Here is a 17,879-nt window from a genome sequence, read left to right on the forward strand (position 1 = left end):
TCGTTTTCCTCGTCAGTCAGGTGGTAAGGCAATCTCGGAAGAGGCTTGAGGCTTGGACCATATCTGAATTTCTTGCCTCCTATTGTACTACTAAGCGACGTAGTTGCGGCGCCTCTCTTCTTCTATTGCTGAGGCGGCAGAGCCCGCAAAGGCAGCGGAGACGGCTGACACAGTGCCTTACTTGAGGAGGAGTCGGCTGACGTGGTGCCGAACTTGGAGGAGCTGGATCAGTCTGTTGACATGAAGGAGCAGGAGTCTGCTGAGGCGGCGACGGACTTGGAGGAGCAGGAGTTTGCTGAGGCAGCGAAGGACTTGGAGGAGGAGCCGGCTGACGCGGTGTCGGTGACCTTGGGAGATGATGCGATCCTTTCTCCATAGAATGATACGATGTACAACCTCTCCTAGTGTGTGCTCGTCGTCACCTCCAGGAATGTCAAGCTCTAGCCCCAAATATCCTACCACAACTTCATCAACCCCGACACGAGCATAGCTAGCTAGAATCGGATTGCAACGGAAGGTTGCTTCAGGGGGATTTGTATAAGCATAGCCTTCAGCCACCTTCATGGATATCTTCTTCATTTTAAAGTGTAGCTCACAATTTATCGTAGCTATGATATCATCCACAGGGTATCTATCCAGCAGTGCATCATCGCCCGGGGCGGAACCCATGCTGCTTCTCGGAATGGATGGGACAGTGCTATCCAATGCTGGATCTGCTAGCTGTTGCCGCTGCTAAGACCCCCTTTCCTGGCTAAGTGAGTCGATCTGCTGTTGCCGCTTGAAAGCGAGTTCAACTCCGCGTGCTTTGATTCTATGATGTGAAGGCAGTCTGCTTCTTGCTTCCTCTGCTCCTCCTCTAGCTTCCTCTTCTGCTCCTCATGCCGCATCTTTCTCGCACGGCTTCTGTAGTCGGCGTTCTAGTCCGCAAACCCCTCAAACCACGGAACAACGCATTTGCCTCGTGTTCTTCCCGGGTGTTCATGATTCTTCATGGCGCGCAAAAGCTCGTCGTTCTCTCTGTTGGGCATGAACACACCCGTCGAGCCTCTTATATTGCAATAAGTAAATCTGCATTGTCTCCTTTAAGACTTGCCCGCTCCAAAACCTCGCCTGTCTTTGGGTCCAAACCCCCCCCCCCCATGCGCATAGAACCAAGTCCCGCACCTGGGGGGCCAACTCAATGTAATTGGAGTGACCCCGGCATCCATCATCTCTTGCTCAGCGAGATCCCACTTAGGTCGGGCCACCTTGTAGCCACCTGGCCCCAGCTTATGGTGCCACTACTTTTTCGCGGCATTAATCTTGTTTTTTCTCGACCGTTCCTGAGCTACTTATGATTCCTTGAACTTCAAGAAAGCTTCCTAGTGATCTCGTGCCTTCTCCAGTGTTCCCTTTAATTCTGGAGTCTGCTTTTCTGCATTGACATACGTAGCCCATATAGTTTTCTTGTGGTTGTTGAATGTTATCGCCATCTTCTTAAGAGTTGCGTTCTTGACTTTCTCCAGATCTGCATCTGTCAAATAATCTGGTAGGTGAAATATGACATGAGCGATTCCCAAAGCAGATTTTTTGCTCGTTGGTCGACAAAAGTAACATCTGGATCGCCCTTTGCTGGCTTTTTCCATTCTTGAATGGAGATCGGGATTTGGTCCCTGACAATAACTCTGCATTGACGAATGAACTTCTGTGCATTCATCTTAGGTTCATCAGGTTCGCCATTAGGTTTTATGGCATCGCTGTTATACTTTATGTCACCCTTGAACTTTTTGGCCGAGCCTCGAACTGCCCCAGTGCTTGTAGAAGATTTGCTCGATCCGGAGGGCTAAAAGAAGAAAGATTGATTCGTTAGTATATGTACAAATCAAGTAAAACATGTGATGATCACCAGATTCCTTATATAAATATACCTCGCCGGTCTTTGTTATTTGAAGGACAACATTTCCTTCGTCATGCATGTTCTGGACTTCATCTGTTCATTCGTCTTCATCGAACATCATTCCATCATCGGTATTGTTCAGATATTGCGAGCTGCCATCTTCTTCATTCTAATCTGGTCTCGGGGAGCGTATGATCTCGAACAAGGTGTCTTCTCCTTCTCTGTCGGTATTGTCCATAGCTTTTATTTACCTAATCCATAAGAAAGATAAAACAACTTAGTATTCAAATTAGAATGCATGCAATTAATAAGGAAAAACCGAATCATAGTAGATAATATCCATCTCGGATAATATCACTAATATATCACATCGTCTTGAATATTATCGAATAATATAATCTTGAATACATCGTCTTGAATATTATCGCATATAATCTCGAATACATCTCGAATATGATATATATATACATATATATATATATATATAACATATCACTAGCTAACATCACTTGTGGTGGACACCCAAAGAGAAGGAACGATCATGGGATCATAGCTCGGGTGAGATCCCTGAAGAACCTGCCAGGTATTGGAGAACCTGACGTCCAACGCAACCATGTAGTGACAGACGTGCTCGTCCTCCTCCCTGACACGGTGAGGTACCACCTCCGCGGGGGACGCCAGCCTCCGCACCAAATGTGGCCTATGCGCCGGCCACCAAAGAAGCTCTGGGTCGACGACGGGACCCGGGTTCCTCACCAAGTTGTGCGCCCCTGAAGGTAGCACCTCCTAGTGCCACCCCGGCGGAGCCCAGTCCCGGACATGGCGCCTATGAAGCAGGGCGTCACCGCGAATGAGTCAACGACGAGGATGCGGGCCGGGCATCATTGACGCCGAGAACAAATTCTATGCAAATTTAACATTTTTTAAATGCTTGGATTGTGATTTCTTATATACGATTGAAGAGGATTCAGAATCATAACGGATTCTCTTAACCTTTAAGGGATTTAACAAAATGGCGCCATTCTAGATGTGCAGAAAATGGTCCATATTTTTCCTTATCTCATCTACCCTTCTATATGTCATGTTGTCTAATGTCAAAGGATGCAAGAAAACCATGGCTTCATCATTAGCCGGAAGTAACAGGCCCGTGATGGTAAGCTCTCCAAAGTTGTTTTGGAAGGGAGTCCCGAATAGGATAATTAGCTTTTTGGTACAAATTTCAGCAATAGCCTTCCGAATATTGCTATTTGGAAGGCCTTTGCTGAACTTCGTACCAAAAAGTGAATTATCCTATCAGGAACTCCGTTCCAAAACAAGTTTGGAGAGCTTCGTACCATCATGCGCCTGTTAGTTCCGGCTAATGATGAAGCCATGAACTTCTTCAATACTTTCACACAAGACAAGACATATAGAACCGTACGTAGATGAGATCAGAAAAAATTGGATCAACTTGTGCACATCCATAATGGGGGCATTCTTGATAAATCCCTTATTAAAGGACTAAGAGAATCTATTGTATACATACATATACTAATTAATTGCAAATACATATAATAGACTTTTGCAAATACAACATTAAAATATCGGGCATAACAAACTTTTTTTAAATGGTTGATTGTGATTTTTGTAATTCTTTTTCACTTGATTTTGTAAATACATAACAAACTTTTGCAAATACAACATTAAGATACTAACATTAAAAATATTTTTAGTATACGGTTAACTTTTTTCTATGCTTGGTCAAAATTCCTCAACTTTTTTCCATGCAAATTTTCTCTTTATATATACTATATATACATATGGTCAACTTTTTCCTATGCAATTTTTTATTATACTATACATATGATACAACATTAAAAGTATAAAAAAAGTAAAAAATAGAAGAAAAAATAGCTAGTGAAAAAGAAACAATTAAACTATGCAAATTCCACCATTCATCTACAAATACATATATATATATATATATATATATATATATATATATATATATGTACATACATTGTATACATACATATAAAGAATTTTTTAAATATGTTTATCACAAACATCTAGTGAAAATTTGCATAGCTACAATTAAGTATATCAGAAACATCGGGCATAGCTACAATTTAATACATACATGTATACATTTATCTACAATTAAGCATAATCACAAACATCTAGTCAAAAAAATAGTCGGATCGAGATTGAGGGGGCGGCGAGCTCACAGTGGGCCGGCGAGCTCGAGGTAGGCGATGGCGGCTGGTGATGGTGAGGTTGAGGCTGGCGCGGGCGGCGTCGGGGAGGAGGGCTCGGGCGGCCGGCGTGGAGCTAGCTGGCGGTCGGCGTGGAGCAGGCGCGGGCGGCTGGCGTCCGGGGAGGCGATGGCGGGGTCGAGGCCGGCGCGGGCGACATCAACGGGGGCTTGGCCGGGGAGGAGGCGCGGGCGCGCTACGTCATGGGGAGGAGGCGGCGCGGGCGACGGTGGCATCTTGGTGGCGTCCTGGTGTGGTTCGGCTGTGTCGATGGGAATGGAGAGGGAGGAGAAAATTCGTAAGTGTAGCTTATACATGAGGCACCTTTAGTCCCGGTTGGAGCCACCAACCGGGAATAAAGGGGTTGATTTGGCTAGCCGAAGCGGTGGGAAAGCGCAGCCTTTAGTCGTGGTTGGTGGATCCAACCGGGACTAAAGGGGGGCCCTTAGTCGTAGTTGGAGCCACCAACCATGAATAAAGGTGGTGCGCTGCCACAGTCGCGGTGCTCGAAGTTTAGTCCCACCTCGCCCAGCGAAGGGCAGACGCACTGGTTTATAAGACCAGCCGCAGCAGCTCCTTCGAGCTCCTCTCTGAAGCAGGTCTTCTAGGCCTACCTCACGTGCGCTGCCCTATGGGCCTACTAGGCCTTGCGGGCCTGCATCTTGGCCCAACTTCTGGTTGGGTTTCTAGTCATATGCAGGCCATGGTGGCCCAGTAGGCAGGCTTTTTTATTTATTTTTTATTTTTTGTTTTCTTCTTTATTTATTTTCTTTTGATTCTGAGTTTTTTTGATTTATTTAGAGTTTCTTTGTGAATATTTTTGCTTTAGGTAAAAAATTTATAAACTTTATGTTAGTGCCAGTAGTTTTGAAATTTGAATAGTTTAAATCTCAATTATTTGAAATTTGTGTGAGTCACTAGTTTGTGAATAACTTTACTTTAAAAATAGATTTTTCAGTCATTCTTTTTTCTTCTGTTTCATATTAGTGTGTTTTATCATTATATTCAATTTGGTAGGTTATTTAAAAAAATGAAATGCCTTTGTAACAGATGAGTTTTTGTCTGAAACCCTGATACTTCGAAAGAGATTGTCCATTTTGTACATGAAGTGCATCCAGTTTTGGTCGTAATCCTCTCAACATTTTTGCACATGCTATGTGGGTGAAATGATGATACAATGCCAACTTTCAACCTTTTTAGAATTCATATGTAGTTCTTTTGGATTTCAGGGTCATTTAGCTCAAAAAAATTAGTAAATGCATGAAAAATAGAAAATGAAGTAAGAAAGGGTTGAAAATTGATGACATGGATTTGAATGGTGCATAATGAACGCACAAAAAGTTTGGAGTTGAAATAAGTTTAAAAAATGAAATGCCTTTGTAACTGATGAGTTTTCATCCGAAATCCTGATACTTCGAAAGAGATTGTCAATTTTGTACATGAAGTCCATCCATTTGTTGTCGTAAGCCTCTCAACTTTTTTGCACATGCTATGTGGGTGAGATGATGATACCATGCCAACTTTCAACCTTTTCATAGTTCATTTGTAGTTCTTTTCAATTTCAGGGTCATTTAGCTCAAAAACTCAGTAAATGCATGAAAAATGGCAAATGAAGTCAGAAAGGGTTGAAAATTCATGGCATGGCTTCGAATGGTGCATACTGAACGCACAAAAAGTCTGGAGTTGAAATAAGTGTTAAATATCAAATGCCTTTGTAACAGATGAGTTTTCGTCCGAAACCCTGATATTTCGAAAGAGATTGTCCCTTTTGTACAAGAAGTGCATCCAGTTTTTGCCGTAACCCTCTCAACTTTTTTGCACATGCTATGTGGGTAAATGATGATACCATGCCAACTTTCAACCTTTTCATAGTTCATTTGTAGTTCTTTTCAATTTCAGGGTCATTTAGCTCAAAAAATCAGTAAATGCATGAAAAATGGCAAATGAAGTCAGAAAGGGTTGAAAATTCATGACATGGCTTCGAATGGTGCATACTGAATGCACAAAAAGTCTGGAGTTGAAATAAATGTTAAATATCAAATGCCTTTGTAACAGATGAGTTTTCGTCCGAAACCCTGATATTTCGAAAGAGATTGTCCCTTTTGTACAAGAAGTGCATCCAGTTTTTGCCATAACCCTCTCAACTTTTTTGCACATGCTATGTGGGTAAATGATGATACCATGCCAACTTTCAACCTTTTCAAAGTTCAATGTAGTTCTTTTCAATTTCAGGGTCATTTACCTCAAAAAAACTAGTAAATGCATCAAAAATAGCAAATGAATTTAGAAAAGGTTGAAAATTGATGACATGGCTTCGAATGGTGCATACTGAATGAAAAAAAAAGTCGGGAGTTGAAATAAGTTTAAAAAAATGAAATACCTTTGTAACAGATGAGTTTTCATCTGAAACCCTAATACTTTGGAAGAGATTGCCCATTTTGTACACGAAGTGCATCCAGTTTTTGCCATAACCCTCTCAACTTTTTTGCACATGCTATGTGGATGAAATGATGATACCATGCCAACTTTCAACATTTTCAGAGTTCATTTGTAGTTCTTTTCAATCTCAGGGTCATTTAGCTCAAAACAATCAGTAAATGCATGAAAAATAGCAAATGAAGTCAGAAAGGGTTGAAAATTTATGACATGGCTTCGAATGGTGCATACTATACGCACAAAAAGTCTGGAGTTGAAGTAAGTTTAAAAAATTGAAATGCCATTGTAACATATGAGTTTTCGTCCGAAACCCTGATACCTCAAAAGAGATTGTCCATTTTGTACACGAAGTGCATCCTGTTTTTGCCGTAACCCTCTCAACTTTTCTGCACATGCTATGTGGGTGAAATGATGATACCATGCCAACTTTCAACCTTTTCAGAGTTCATTTGTAGTGCTTTTCAATTTCAGGGTCATTTAGCTCAAAAAATCAGTAAATGCATGGAAAATAGCAAATGATGTCAGAAAAGATTGAATATTGATGAGAAATTAATCACACATAAGTACCCTAACTATTACAAAGATTTCCTCCGGTTCGTCCGAAGTGGGACTTTCCAGATATATAAGTCCAGAAATTCACTAGAGAAGAAAGTGATGACAGTCAAGCCGGTCACATTCCAGAGTAGGATCTTTGGGTGTAAAACTTTTTCTTCGCGTGTGTCCCTTTGCACCGTAACCATGGACAATCTTCATCATTTAACTGGTGCTCGGGTCAATATTCACTGTGAAGGGAGCAATTTCATGAAACTTTTCATAATCTTCTGACATGTTTGTCTTGTCCTCCACTGCCACGATGTTTATTTTCCCTGAAAGAAATATGTGGCACTTTGGACCATCCTATGATGTATTCGCTTCCTTATCTTTTCGTTTTCTCGGCTTGGTAGACATGTCCTTCACATAGGAAACCTGCACCACATCATTGGCTAGGACGATGGTTCGTCTGCGTACGCAAGATTGTTGAGATCCACTGTTGTCATTCCGTACAGCGAGTCTTCCGTTACCCCGCCTCCTGTCAGATTGACCCATTTGCACCGAAACAAAGGGACCTTTAAAACACGTCCATAGTCAAGTTCACATATGTCCACTATGTAATCATAATATGTGTCATTTCCCCTCTTTGTTGCTGCATCAAAGCGGACACCACTGTTTTGGTTGGTGCTCTTTTTATCTTGGGTGATCATGTAAAATGTATTCCCATTTATCTCGTACCATTTGAAAGTCAATATATTCAAAGATGGTAACTTGGACAGCAAGTACAACTCATCATCAATAGCATCGTCATGCATGAGACGTGTCTGCAACCAACCGGCGAAAGTCTCTATTTGTTCACGTGTAATCCAGTCGTCAAACTGCTCTGGGTGTTTGGAGCGTAGAATATTCTTGTGTTCCTCGATATACAAAGCCACCAATGAGGAATTTTGTAAAACTGTGTAGTGTGCTTTAGTGAGAGAATGCCCGTCCATGAATATTATTGCTTTTGGTCCTAGCGTGCCTTTTTCACCCAATCTGCCCTCATGTTGTGATTCAGGAACACCAATCGGCTTAAGGTCGGGAATAAAGTCAACACAAAACTCAATGACCTCCTCACTTCGGCTTATAAAGCAGACACCAATCGGCTTAAGGTTATGAACATATTTCTTTAAGACTCCCATGAACCTCTCAAAGGGGAACATATTGTATAGAAATACGAGACCCAGAATGGCAATCTCTTCCGCTAGGTGAACTAGGATGGGCGCCATGATATTTAAGAAGGATGGTGGGAACACCAACTCGAAACAGACAAGACATTGCACCAAATCATTATCGAACTTTGGTATGATTTCGGGATCGATTAGCTTCTGAGAGATTGCATTGAGGAATGCACATAGCTCACAATTGCTAATCGAATGTTTCCGGTAGAATCCCCCTCAATGCAACCAAAAGCAGTTGCGTTATAATCACGTGGCAGTCATGAGACTTTAGGTTCTGGAATTTATTCTCTGCCATATTTTATTGTTCCCATTATAATCAATGAGAAGCCAGACGGGACCTTCATACTAAGCAGGCATTCAAAGAATATTTCCTTCTCTTCTTTGGTAATAGCGTAGCTGGAATGACCCTGATGTATGCCATATTTTCCGTGCATACGTTGCTGGTCCTCCCGTGCCTTCGGTGTATCTTTTGTCTTCCCATACACGCCCAAGAAGCCTAGCAGGTTCACGCAAAGATTCTTCATCACGTGCATCACGCCGATTGCAGAGCAGACCTCTATGTCTTTCCAATAGGGTGGTCCCAAAATATAGATTCTTCTTCCACATGGGTGCGCGTGTGTTAGCGTCATTCGGAACAGATTGTCCGCCAGGACCCTTTCCAAAGATCACTTTTAAATCCTTGACCATATCAAGTACATCATCACCAGTACGGTGGCGAGGCTTCTTCCGGTGATATGCCTCACCTTTGAAATGCTTGCCTTTCTTTCTTACGGGATGCCCGCTCGAAAGAAATCGACGATGTCCCAGGTACACATCCTTCTTACAATTATCCAAATATATACTGTCTGTATCATCCAAACAGTGCGTGCGTGTGCGGTCTCCCTCGTTTGTCCGTCCTGAAAGGTTACTGAGAGTAGGCCAGTCAATGATGGTCACAAATAGCAACGCATGTGGGTCAAATTCCTCCTGCCCATGCTCATCCTACGCACGTACACCTTTTTCATTCCACAGCTTTAAGAGTTCTTCAACTAATGGCCTTAGGTACACATCAATGTCGTTCCCGGGTTGCTTAGGGCCTTGGATGAGCACTGGCATCATAATGAACTTCTGCTTCATGCACAACCAAGGAGGAAGGTTACACATACATAGAGTCACAGGGCAAGTGCTATGATTTTTGCTCTGCTCCCCAAAAGGATTAATGCCATCTACGCTTAGACCAAACCATATGTTCATTGTATCATCTGCAAAGTCCCGCCACTTTCTCTCGATTTTTCTCCACTGTGACCCGTCAGCGGGTACTCTCAGCTTCTCGTCTTTCTTACGATCTTCTCTGTGCCATCGCATCAACTCGACATGCTCTTTGTTTTGGAATGAACGTTCCAACCGTGGTATTATAGGAGCATACCACATCATCTTGGAAGGAATCTTGTTCCTGGGGCGCTCGCCCTCAACATCACCGGGGTCATCGCGGTTGATCTTATAGCGCATTGCACCGTGATACATCCATTCTGCATCATGCTTTTATATCAATATTTATTGCATTATAGGCTGCTATTACACATTATGTCACAATACATATGACTTTTCTCTCTTATTTTATAAGGTTTACATGAAGAGGGAGAATGCCGGCAGCTGGAATTCTGGCCTGCAAAAGGAGCAAATATTAGATTCATATTCTGCACAACTCCAAAAGTCCTGAAACTCCATGAAAGTCAGTTTTGGAATATATTAAAAATATTGGGCGAAGAAAGCACCAGAGGGGGGCCACCCACCAGCCACGAGGGTGGAGGGTGCGCCCCCTGCCTCGTGGGCCACCTGGCAGGCCCCCAACATCCATCTTCTACTATATGGTGTATTTTGTGCTGGAAAAAATCATAAGGAAGCTTTCGGGACGAAGTGCCGCCGTCTCGAGGAGGAACCTAGGCAGGACCAATCTAGGGCTCCGGCGGAGTTATTCTACTAGGGAAACATCCCTCCGGGAGGGGGAAATCATCGCCATTGTCATCACCATCGATCCTCTCATCGAGAGGGGGTCAATCTCCATCAACATCTTCACCAGCACCATCTCCTCTCAAACCCTAGTTCAACTCTTGTATCCGATCTTTGTCTCAAAACCACAGATTGGTACCTATGGGTTGCTAGTAGTGTTGATTACTCCTTGTTGTTGATGCTAGTTGGTTTATTCGGTGGAAGACATATGTTCAGATCCTTAATGCTTATTAATACCGCTCTGATTATGAACATGAATATGATTTGTGAGTAGTTATGTTTGCTCCTGAGGACATGGGAGAAGTCTTGTTATAAGTAATCATGTGAATTTTGTATTTGTTTGATATTTTGATGAGATGTATGTTGTCTCTCCTCTAGTGGTGTTATGTGAACATCGACTACATGAAACTTCACCACGATTTGGGCCTAGGGGAAGGCATTGGGAAGTAATAAGTAGATGATGGGTTGCTAGAGTGACAGAAGCTTAAACCCTAGTTTGTGCTTTGCTTCGTAAGGGGTGATTTGGATCCATATTTTCATGCTATGGTTAGGTTTACCTTAATTCTTCTTTCATAGTTGTGGATGCTTGTGAGACGGGTTAATCATAAGTGGGATGGTTGTCCAAGGAAGGGCAGTACCCAAGCACCGGTCCACCCACATATCAAATTATCAAAGTAGCGAACATGAATCATATGAGCATGATGAAAACTAGCTCGACAGTAATTCCCATGTGTCCTCGGGAGCACTTTGCTTTATGTAAGAGTTTGTCCAAGCTTGTCCTTTTCTACAAAAAGGATTGGGCCACCTTGCTATACCTTGTTTACTATTGTTACTTGCTACCCGTTACAAATTACCTCATCACAAAATTATCTGTTACCGATAATTTCAGTGCTTGCAGAGAATACCTTACTGAAAACCGCTTGTCATTTCCTTCTGCTCCTCGTTGGGTTCGACACTCTTACTTATAGAAAGAACTAAGATAGATCCCCTATACTTGTGGGTCATCAAGACTCTTTTCTGGCGCCGTTACCGGGGAGTGAAGCGCCTTTGGTAGGTGGAATTTGGTCAGGAAACATTTATACAATGTGCTGAAATTTGTTGTCACTTGTTACTATGGAAAATAATCCTTTGAGGGGCTTGTTCGGGGTATCTTCACCGTGACCAGAAGTGCAAAGAGTTGCTCCTCAACCTACTGAACATACTGAAAATATTTACTTTGAAATTCCTTCGGGTATGATAGAGAAACTGCTAGCTAATCCCTATACAGGAGATGGAACATTACATCCCGATATGCACCTAATCTATGTGGATGAAGTTTTTGGATTATTTAAGCTTGCAGGTATGCCCGAGGATGTTGTCAAGAAGAAGGTCTTCCCTTTATGTTTGAAGGGAATGACATTGACATGGTATAGGCTATGTGATGATATTGGATCATGGAACTACCAACGATTGAAATTGGAATTTCATCAGAAGTTTTATCCTATGCATCTGGTTCATTGTGACCATAATTACATATATAATTTTTGGCATCATGACGGAGAAAGTATCTCTCAAGCTTGGGAGAGTCTTAAGTCAATGTTATATTCATGCCCCAATCATGAGCTCTCAAGAGAAATTATTATTCAAAAAAATTATGCTCGGCTTTCTCATAATGCTCGCTCCATGCTCGATACTTCTTGTACTGATTCTTTTATGATGAGGACTATTGAATTCAAATGAGATTTATTGGAAAGAATTAAACGCAACTCTGAAGATTGGGAACTCGATGAAGGTAAGGAGTCAGGTATAACCCCTAAGTTTGATTGTGTTAAATCTTTTATGGATACCGATGCTTTTCGTGAATTTATCACTAAATATGGACTTGACTCTGAGATAGTAGCTTCTTTCCTTGAATCATTTGCTACTCATGTTGATCTCCCTAAGGAGAAGTGGTTTAAATATCATCCTCCCATTGAAGTAAAGGCAGTAGAACCTATTAAAGCTGAAGAAAAAACTATTACTTATAATGTTGATCCTATTGTTCCTACCGCTTATATTGAGAAACCACCTTTTCCTGTTAGAATAAAAGATCATGCTAAAGCTTCAACTGTGGTTCGTAAGAGTAATGCTAGAACACCTACACCTCCTGAGAAAATTAAAGTTGAATCTAGTATTGCTATGGTTAATGATCTCTTGGTCGATAATATTGATGGGATGTTATTTACTTATGTGATGAAGCTGCTAGGATTGCTAGACCCGATATTAAAAATAAACATAGACCTGTTGTTGGCATGCCTATTGTTTCTGTTAAAATAGATCATTGTTATCATGGCTTATGTGATATGGATGCTAGTGTGAGTGCAATACCTCATTCCTTATACAAAGGAATTATGCATGATATTGCACCTGCTGAGATAGAAGGTATTGATGTTACTGTTAAGCTTGCCAATAGAGACACTATTTCACCAATTGGGATTGTTAGAGATGTTGAAGTCTTGTGTGGGAAAATTAAATATCATACTGATTTTCTTGTTCTTGGTTCCCCACAAGATGACTTTTGTCCCATTATATTTGGTAGACCCTTCTTGAATACTCTTAATGCTAAGATAGACTGCGAGAAGGATATTGTTACTGTTGGTTTAGGGGATATGTCTCATGATTTTAATTTTGCTAAATTTTGTAGACAACCCCATAATAAAGAATTGCCTAGTAAAGATGAAATTATTGGTCTTGCTTCTATTGTGATGCCTCCTAATGATCCTTTAGAACAACATTTGCTCGACCATGAAAATGATATGTTTATGAATAAAAGAAGGGAAATAGATGAAGTATTCTTTAAACAGAGACCTATTTCGAAACACAACCTGCCTGTTGAAATCCTTGGGGATCCTCCTCCACCCAAGGGTGATCTCATGTTTGAGCTTAAAAAATTACCTCATACTCTTAAATATGCTTATCTTGATGAAAAGAAGATATATCATGTTATTATGAGTGCTAACCTTTCAGAGCAGGAAGAAGAGAAATTATTGAAAACTCTGAAGAAGCATTGTGTTGCTATTGGATATACTCTTGATGATCTTAAGGGCATTAGTCCCACTCTATGCCAGCACAAAATAAAACTAGAGAAAGATGCTAAACCAGTTGTTGATCATCAACGACGGTTAAATCCTAAGATGAAAGAAGTGGTAAAAATTGAAATACTAAAGCTTCTGGAGGCAAGTATAATTTATCCTGTTGATGATAGTCAGTGGGTAAGTCCTGTCCATTGTGTCCCTAAGAAGGGAGGTATTACTGTTGTTCCTAATGATCAGGATGAATTGATCCCACAAAGAATTGTTACAGGTTATAGAATGGTAATTGATTTTCGCAAATTAAATAAAGCTACTAGAAAAGATCATTACCCTCTACCTTTCATTGATCAAATGCTAGAAAGATTATCCAAAGATACATATTTTTGCTATTTACATGGTTATTCTGGTTTCTCTCAAATACCTGTATCACTCGCCCTTTCGGTACTTCTGCTTATAGACGTATGCCTTTTGGTTTATGTAATGCACCTGCTGCCTTTCAAAGATGTATGACTGCTATATTCTCTTACTTTTATGAAAATATTGTGGAGGTTTTCATAGATGATTTCTCTGTTTAGGGAACTTCTTTTGATGATTGCTTAAGCAACCTTGATCGAGTTTTGCAAAGATGCGAAGAAACTCATCTTGTCTTGAATTGGGAGAAGTGCCACTTTATGGTTAATGAAGGTATTGTCTTGGGGAATAAAATTTCTGAAAGAGGTATTGAAGTTGATAAAGCTAAAGTAGATGCTATTGAAAATATGTCGTGTCCTAAAGATATCAAAGGTATAAGAAGTTTCCTTGGTCATGCTGGTTTCTATAGGAGGTTTACTAAAGACTTCTCTAAAATTTCTAGGCCTCTGACTAATCTCTTGCAAAAAGATGTTCCTTTTGTCTTTGATGATGATTGTGTAGAAGCATTTGAAATACTTAAGAAGGCCTTGATTTCTGTACCTATTGTTCAACCACCTGATTGGAATTTACCCTTTGAAATTATGTGTCATGCTAGTGATTATGCTGTAGGTGTTGTTCTAGGACAAAGACTTCATAAGAAATTAAATGTTATCAAATACGCTAGTAAAACTCTAGACAGTGCACAGAGAAATTATGCTACTACTAAGAAAGAATTTTTAGCAGTCGTATTTGCTTGTGATAAGTTCATACCTTATATTGTTGATTCCAAAGTAACTGTTCACACTGATCATGCTGCTATTAAATACCTTATGGAAAAGAAAGATGCTAAACCTAGACTTATTATATGGGTTCTCTTGCTACAAGATTGATTTGCATATTATTGATAGAAAGGGATCTGAGAACCCCGTTGCAGACAACTTGTCTAGGTTAGAGAATGTTCTTGATGACCCACTACCTATTGATGATAGCTTTCCTGATCAACAATTAGCTGTCACAAATGCTTCTCGTACTGCTCCATGGTATGCTGATTATGCTAATTATGTTGTTGCTAAATCTATACCGCCTAGTTTCACATACCAGCAAAATAAAAAGTTTTTCTATGATTTAAGGCATTACTTTTGCGATGACCCACACCTTTATAAAGAAGGAGTAGATGGTGTTATTAGACGTTGTGTACCTGAGCATGAACAGGAACATATCCTACGCAAGTGTCACGCCAAGGCTTAAGGAGGACACCACGCTGTAGATAGAACTACGCATAAGGTATTGCAATCCAGTTTTTATTGGCCTACTCTTTTTAAAGATGCACGTAAGTTTGTCTTGTCTTGCAATGAATGTCAAAGAATTGCTAATATTAGTAGACGTCAAGAAATGCCTACGAACTATTCACTTGTTATTGAACCATTTGATGGTTGGGGCTTTGATTATATGGGACATTTTCCTTCCTCCAACGGGTATACACATATTTTAGTTGTTGTTGATTACGTTACTAAGTGGGTAGAAGATATTCCAACTAGTAGTGTTGATCATAACATTTCTATTAAGATTCTTAAAGAAGTTATTTTTTCGAGGTTTGGAGTCCCTAGATATTTAATGACTGATGGTGGTTCACATTTTATTCATGGTGCTTTTCGTAGAATGCTTGCTAAGTATGATGTTAATCATAGAATTGCATCTCCATATCACCCTCAGTCTAGTGGTCAAGTAGAATTGAGTAATAGAGAGATTAAATTGATCTTGCAAAAGACTGTTAGTAGATCTAGAAAGAATTGGTCCAAGAAACTTGACGATGCATTATGGGCCTATAGAACTGCCTATAAAAATCCTATGGGTATGTTTCCGTATAAAATGGTTTACGGAAAAGCATGTCACTTACCTCTCAAACTAGAACATAAGGCATATTGGGCTATTAAAGAGCTCAATTATGATTTCAAACTTACCGGTGAGAAGAGGCTATTTGACATTAACTCACTTGATGAATGGAGAACCCAGGCCTATGAGAATGCCAAATTGTTTAAAGAAAAAGTTAAAAGATGGCACGACAAAAGGATACAAAAGCGTGAGTTTAATGTAGGTGATTATGTTTTGCTATACAACTCTCGTTTAAGATTTTTTGCAAGAAAACATGTCTCTAAATGGGAAGGTCCTTACATTAGCGAGGAGGTCTATCATTCCGGTGCCATCAAAATCAACAACGATGAAGGCACAAATCCGAAGGTGGTAAACGGTCAAAGAATCAAACATTATATCTCACGTACTCCCATAAATGTTGAAACCAATGTTATTGACACCGTAACCCCGGAGGAGTACATAAGGGAAACTTTCCAGAATGTTTTAGACTCCGAAAAGGAATAGGTATGTGGTACAGTAAGTAAACCAACTCCAAAACTGCTCAAATAGCAATTTTTCTCCGTTTTGGAATATTTAAAAAATTAGGAAAATTAAAAGTAGTCCGAAAGAGACATGAGGCGTCCACGAGGGTGGAGGGCGCACCCTACCCCCTGGGGGTGCCCCCCTACCTCGTGGCCACCTCGTGTGCCCTCCGGACTCCGTTTTCTTGCACGATACTTCTTTTGGTCGGTAAAAATTCATTATATAATCTCCCGAAGGTTTTGACCATTGTACCACGACAAAATCTCCTGTTTACGTTCTAAGTTGTTTTCTGCCAGAGTTTCTCAAGGTCAGACATCATATCGTCCCCCTCCTCCAACAACGTGGGTGACGATGCTTGGCTAATGAAGATAGAGACGAAGCGAGAAGAACTCGGGGAAATCAAGGAAGGTGACAAGATCAAGAAAGTCGCAAAAGATCAAGTCCCCGCAATATAAGAAGAAGATGTCTTTCAACCTTACCACAATCATCTCACCTCTACTAAAATTGAAGCTTTCAAGATGATTGAAATAGTTTGCATACAAAACAAGTATCTCACACGTGAAAATATTTTGTTGCAAGAGCATATCACCGCACTCAAGGGCATTATTCGCAAGTTGGAGCATCTCCTACGCTCGATCTGCGACACAACATCATCAACAACTCCATCATCACCACCTCCGAAGAAAGAGACATAAATACATGGGTATGGGCACCCCCCTTGGCAACTGCCAAGCTTGGGGGAGGGGCCCCGGTATCGTATCACCACACTTCTATCTTTACCGTTTTTCTTAGTTTGATCCTTTTGGTTATATCTTAATCTAGTAGAATAAAGTTTTAGTATGATCTAGCTTTGAATTTTAATTTGGTCTCTATCTATGTAATCGACTCCGTGAGTTATATATAATAAAGAGAAGTTTTGAATTGAGGGCTTTTGCTATCTTGCTATGATCTTGAGGGAATAAAAGAAAGAATAATAAGAAATAAAAAGATCATATTGATCTTATGGGGAGTAATGACTTCACATATAAATAGTATGATGAATAAAAGTTGTTGAGAGTTGACAAACATAGTTTTGGTCATCGTTGCAATTAATAGGAAGTAGTAAAGAAAGAGAGGTTTTAACATATAAATATACTATCTTGGACATCTTTTATGATTGTGAGCACTCATTAAAATATGACATGCTAAAAGTTGATGGTGGACAAGGAAGACAACGTAATGAGTCATTTTTCTTATATCTAAAAAAGTTATATTGTCATGGATCATCCAACATGTTGAGCTTTCCTTTCCCCCTCATGCTAGACAAAATTCTTTGCACCAAGTAGAGATACTACCTGTGCTTCCAAACATCCTTAATCCCAGTTTTGCCATGAGAGTCCACCATACCTACCTATGGATTGAGTAAGATCCTTCAAGTAAGTTGTCATCAGTGCAAGCAATAAAAATTGCTCTCTAAATATGTATGATCTATAAGTGTGAATAAAATAAGCTTTATACGAGCTTTTCATATGGAAGAAATAAAAGCGACGGACTGCATAATAAAGGCCCCTATCACAAGTGGCAATATAAAGTGACGTTCTTTTGCATTAAGATTTTGTGCATCCAACCAAAAAAGCGCATGACAACTTCTGCTTCCCTCTGCAAAGGGCCTATCTTTTATTTTTACCTTCTACCCTCATACAAGAGTCATGGTGATCTTCATCTTTCCTTTTTACACTTTATCCTTTGGCAAGCACTATGTGTTTGGAAGATCATGATA

This window comes from Triticum aestivum, chromosome 5B (genome assembly GCF_018294505.1).
Source record: "Triticum aestivum cultivar Chinese Spring chromosome 5B, IWGSC CS RefSeq v2.1, whole genome shotgun sequence".
Taxonomy (NCBI): Eukaryota; Viridiplantae; Streptophyta; class Magnoliopsida; order Poales; family Poaceae; genus Triticum; species Triticum aestivum.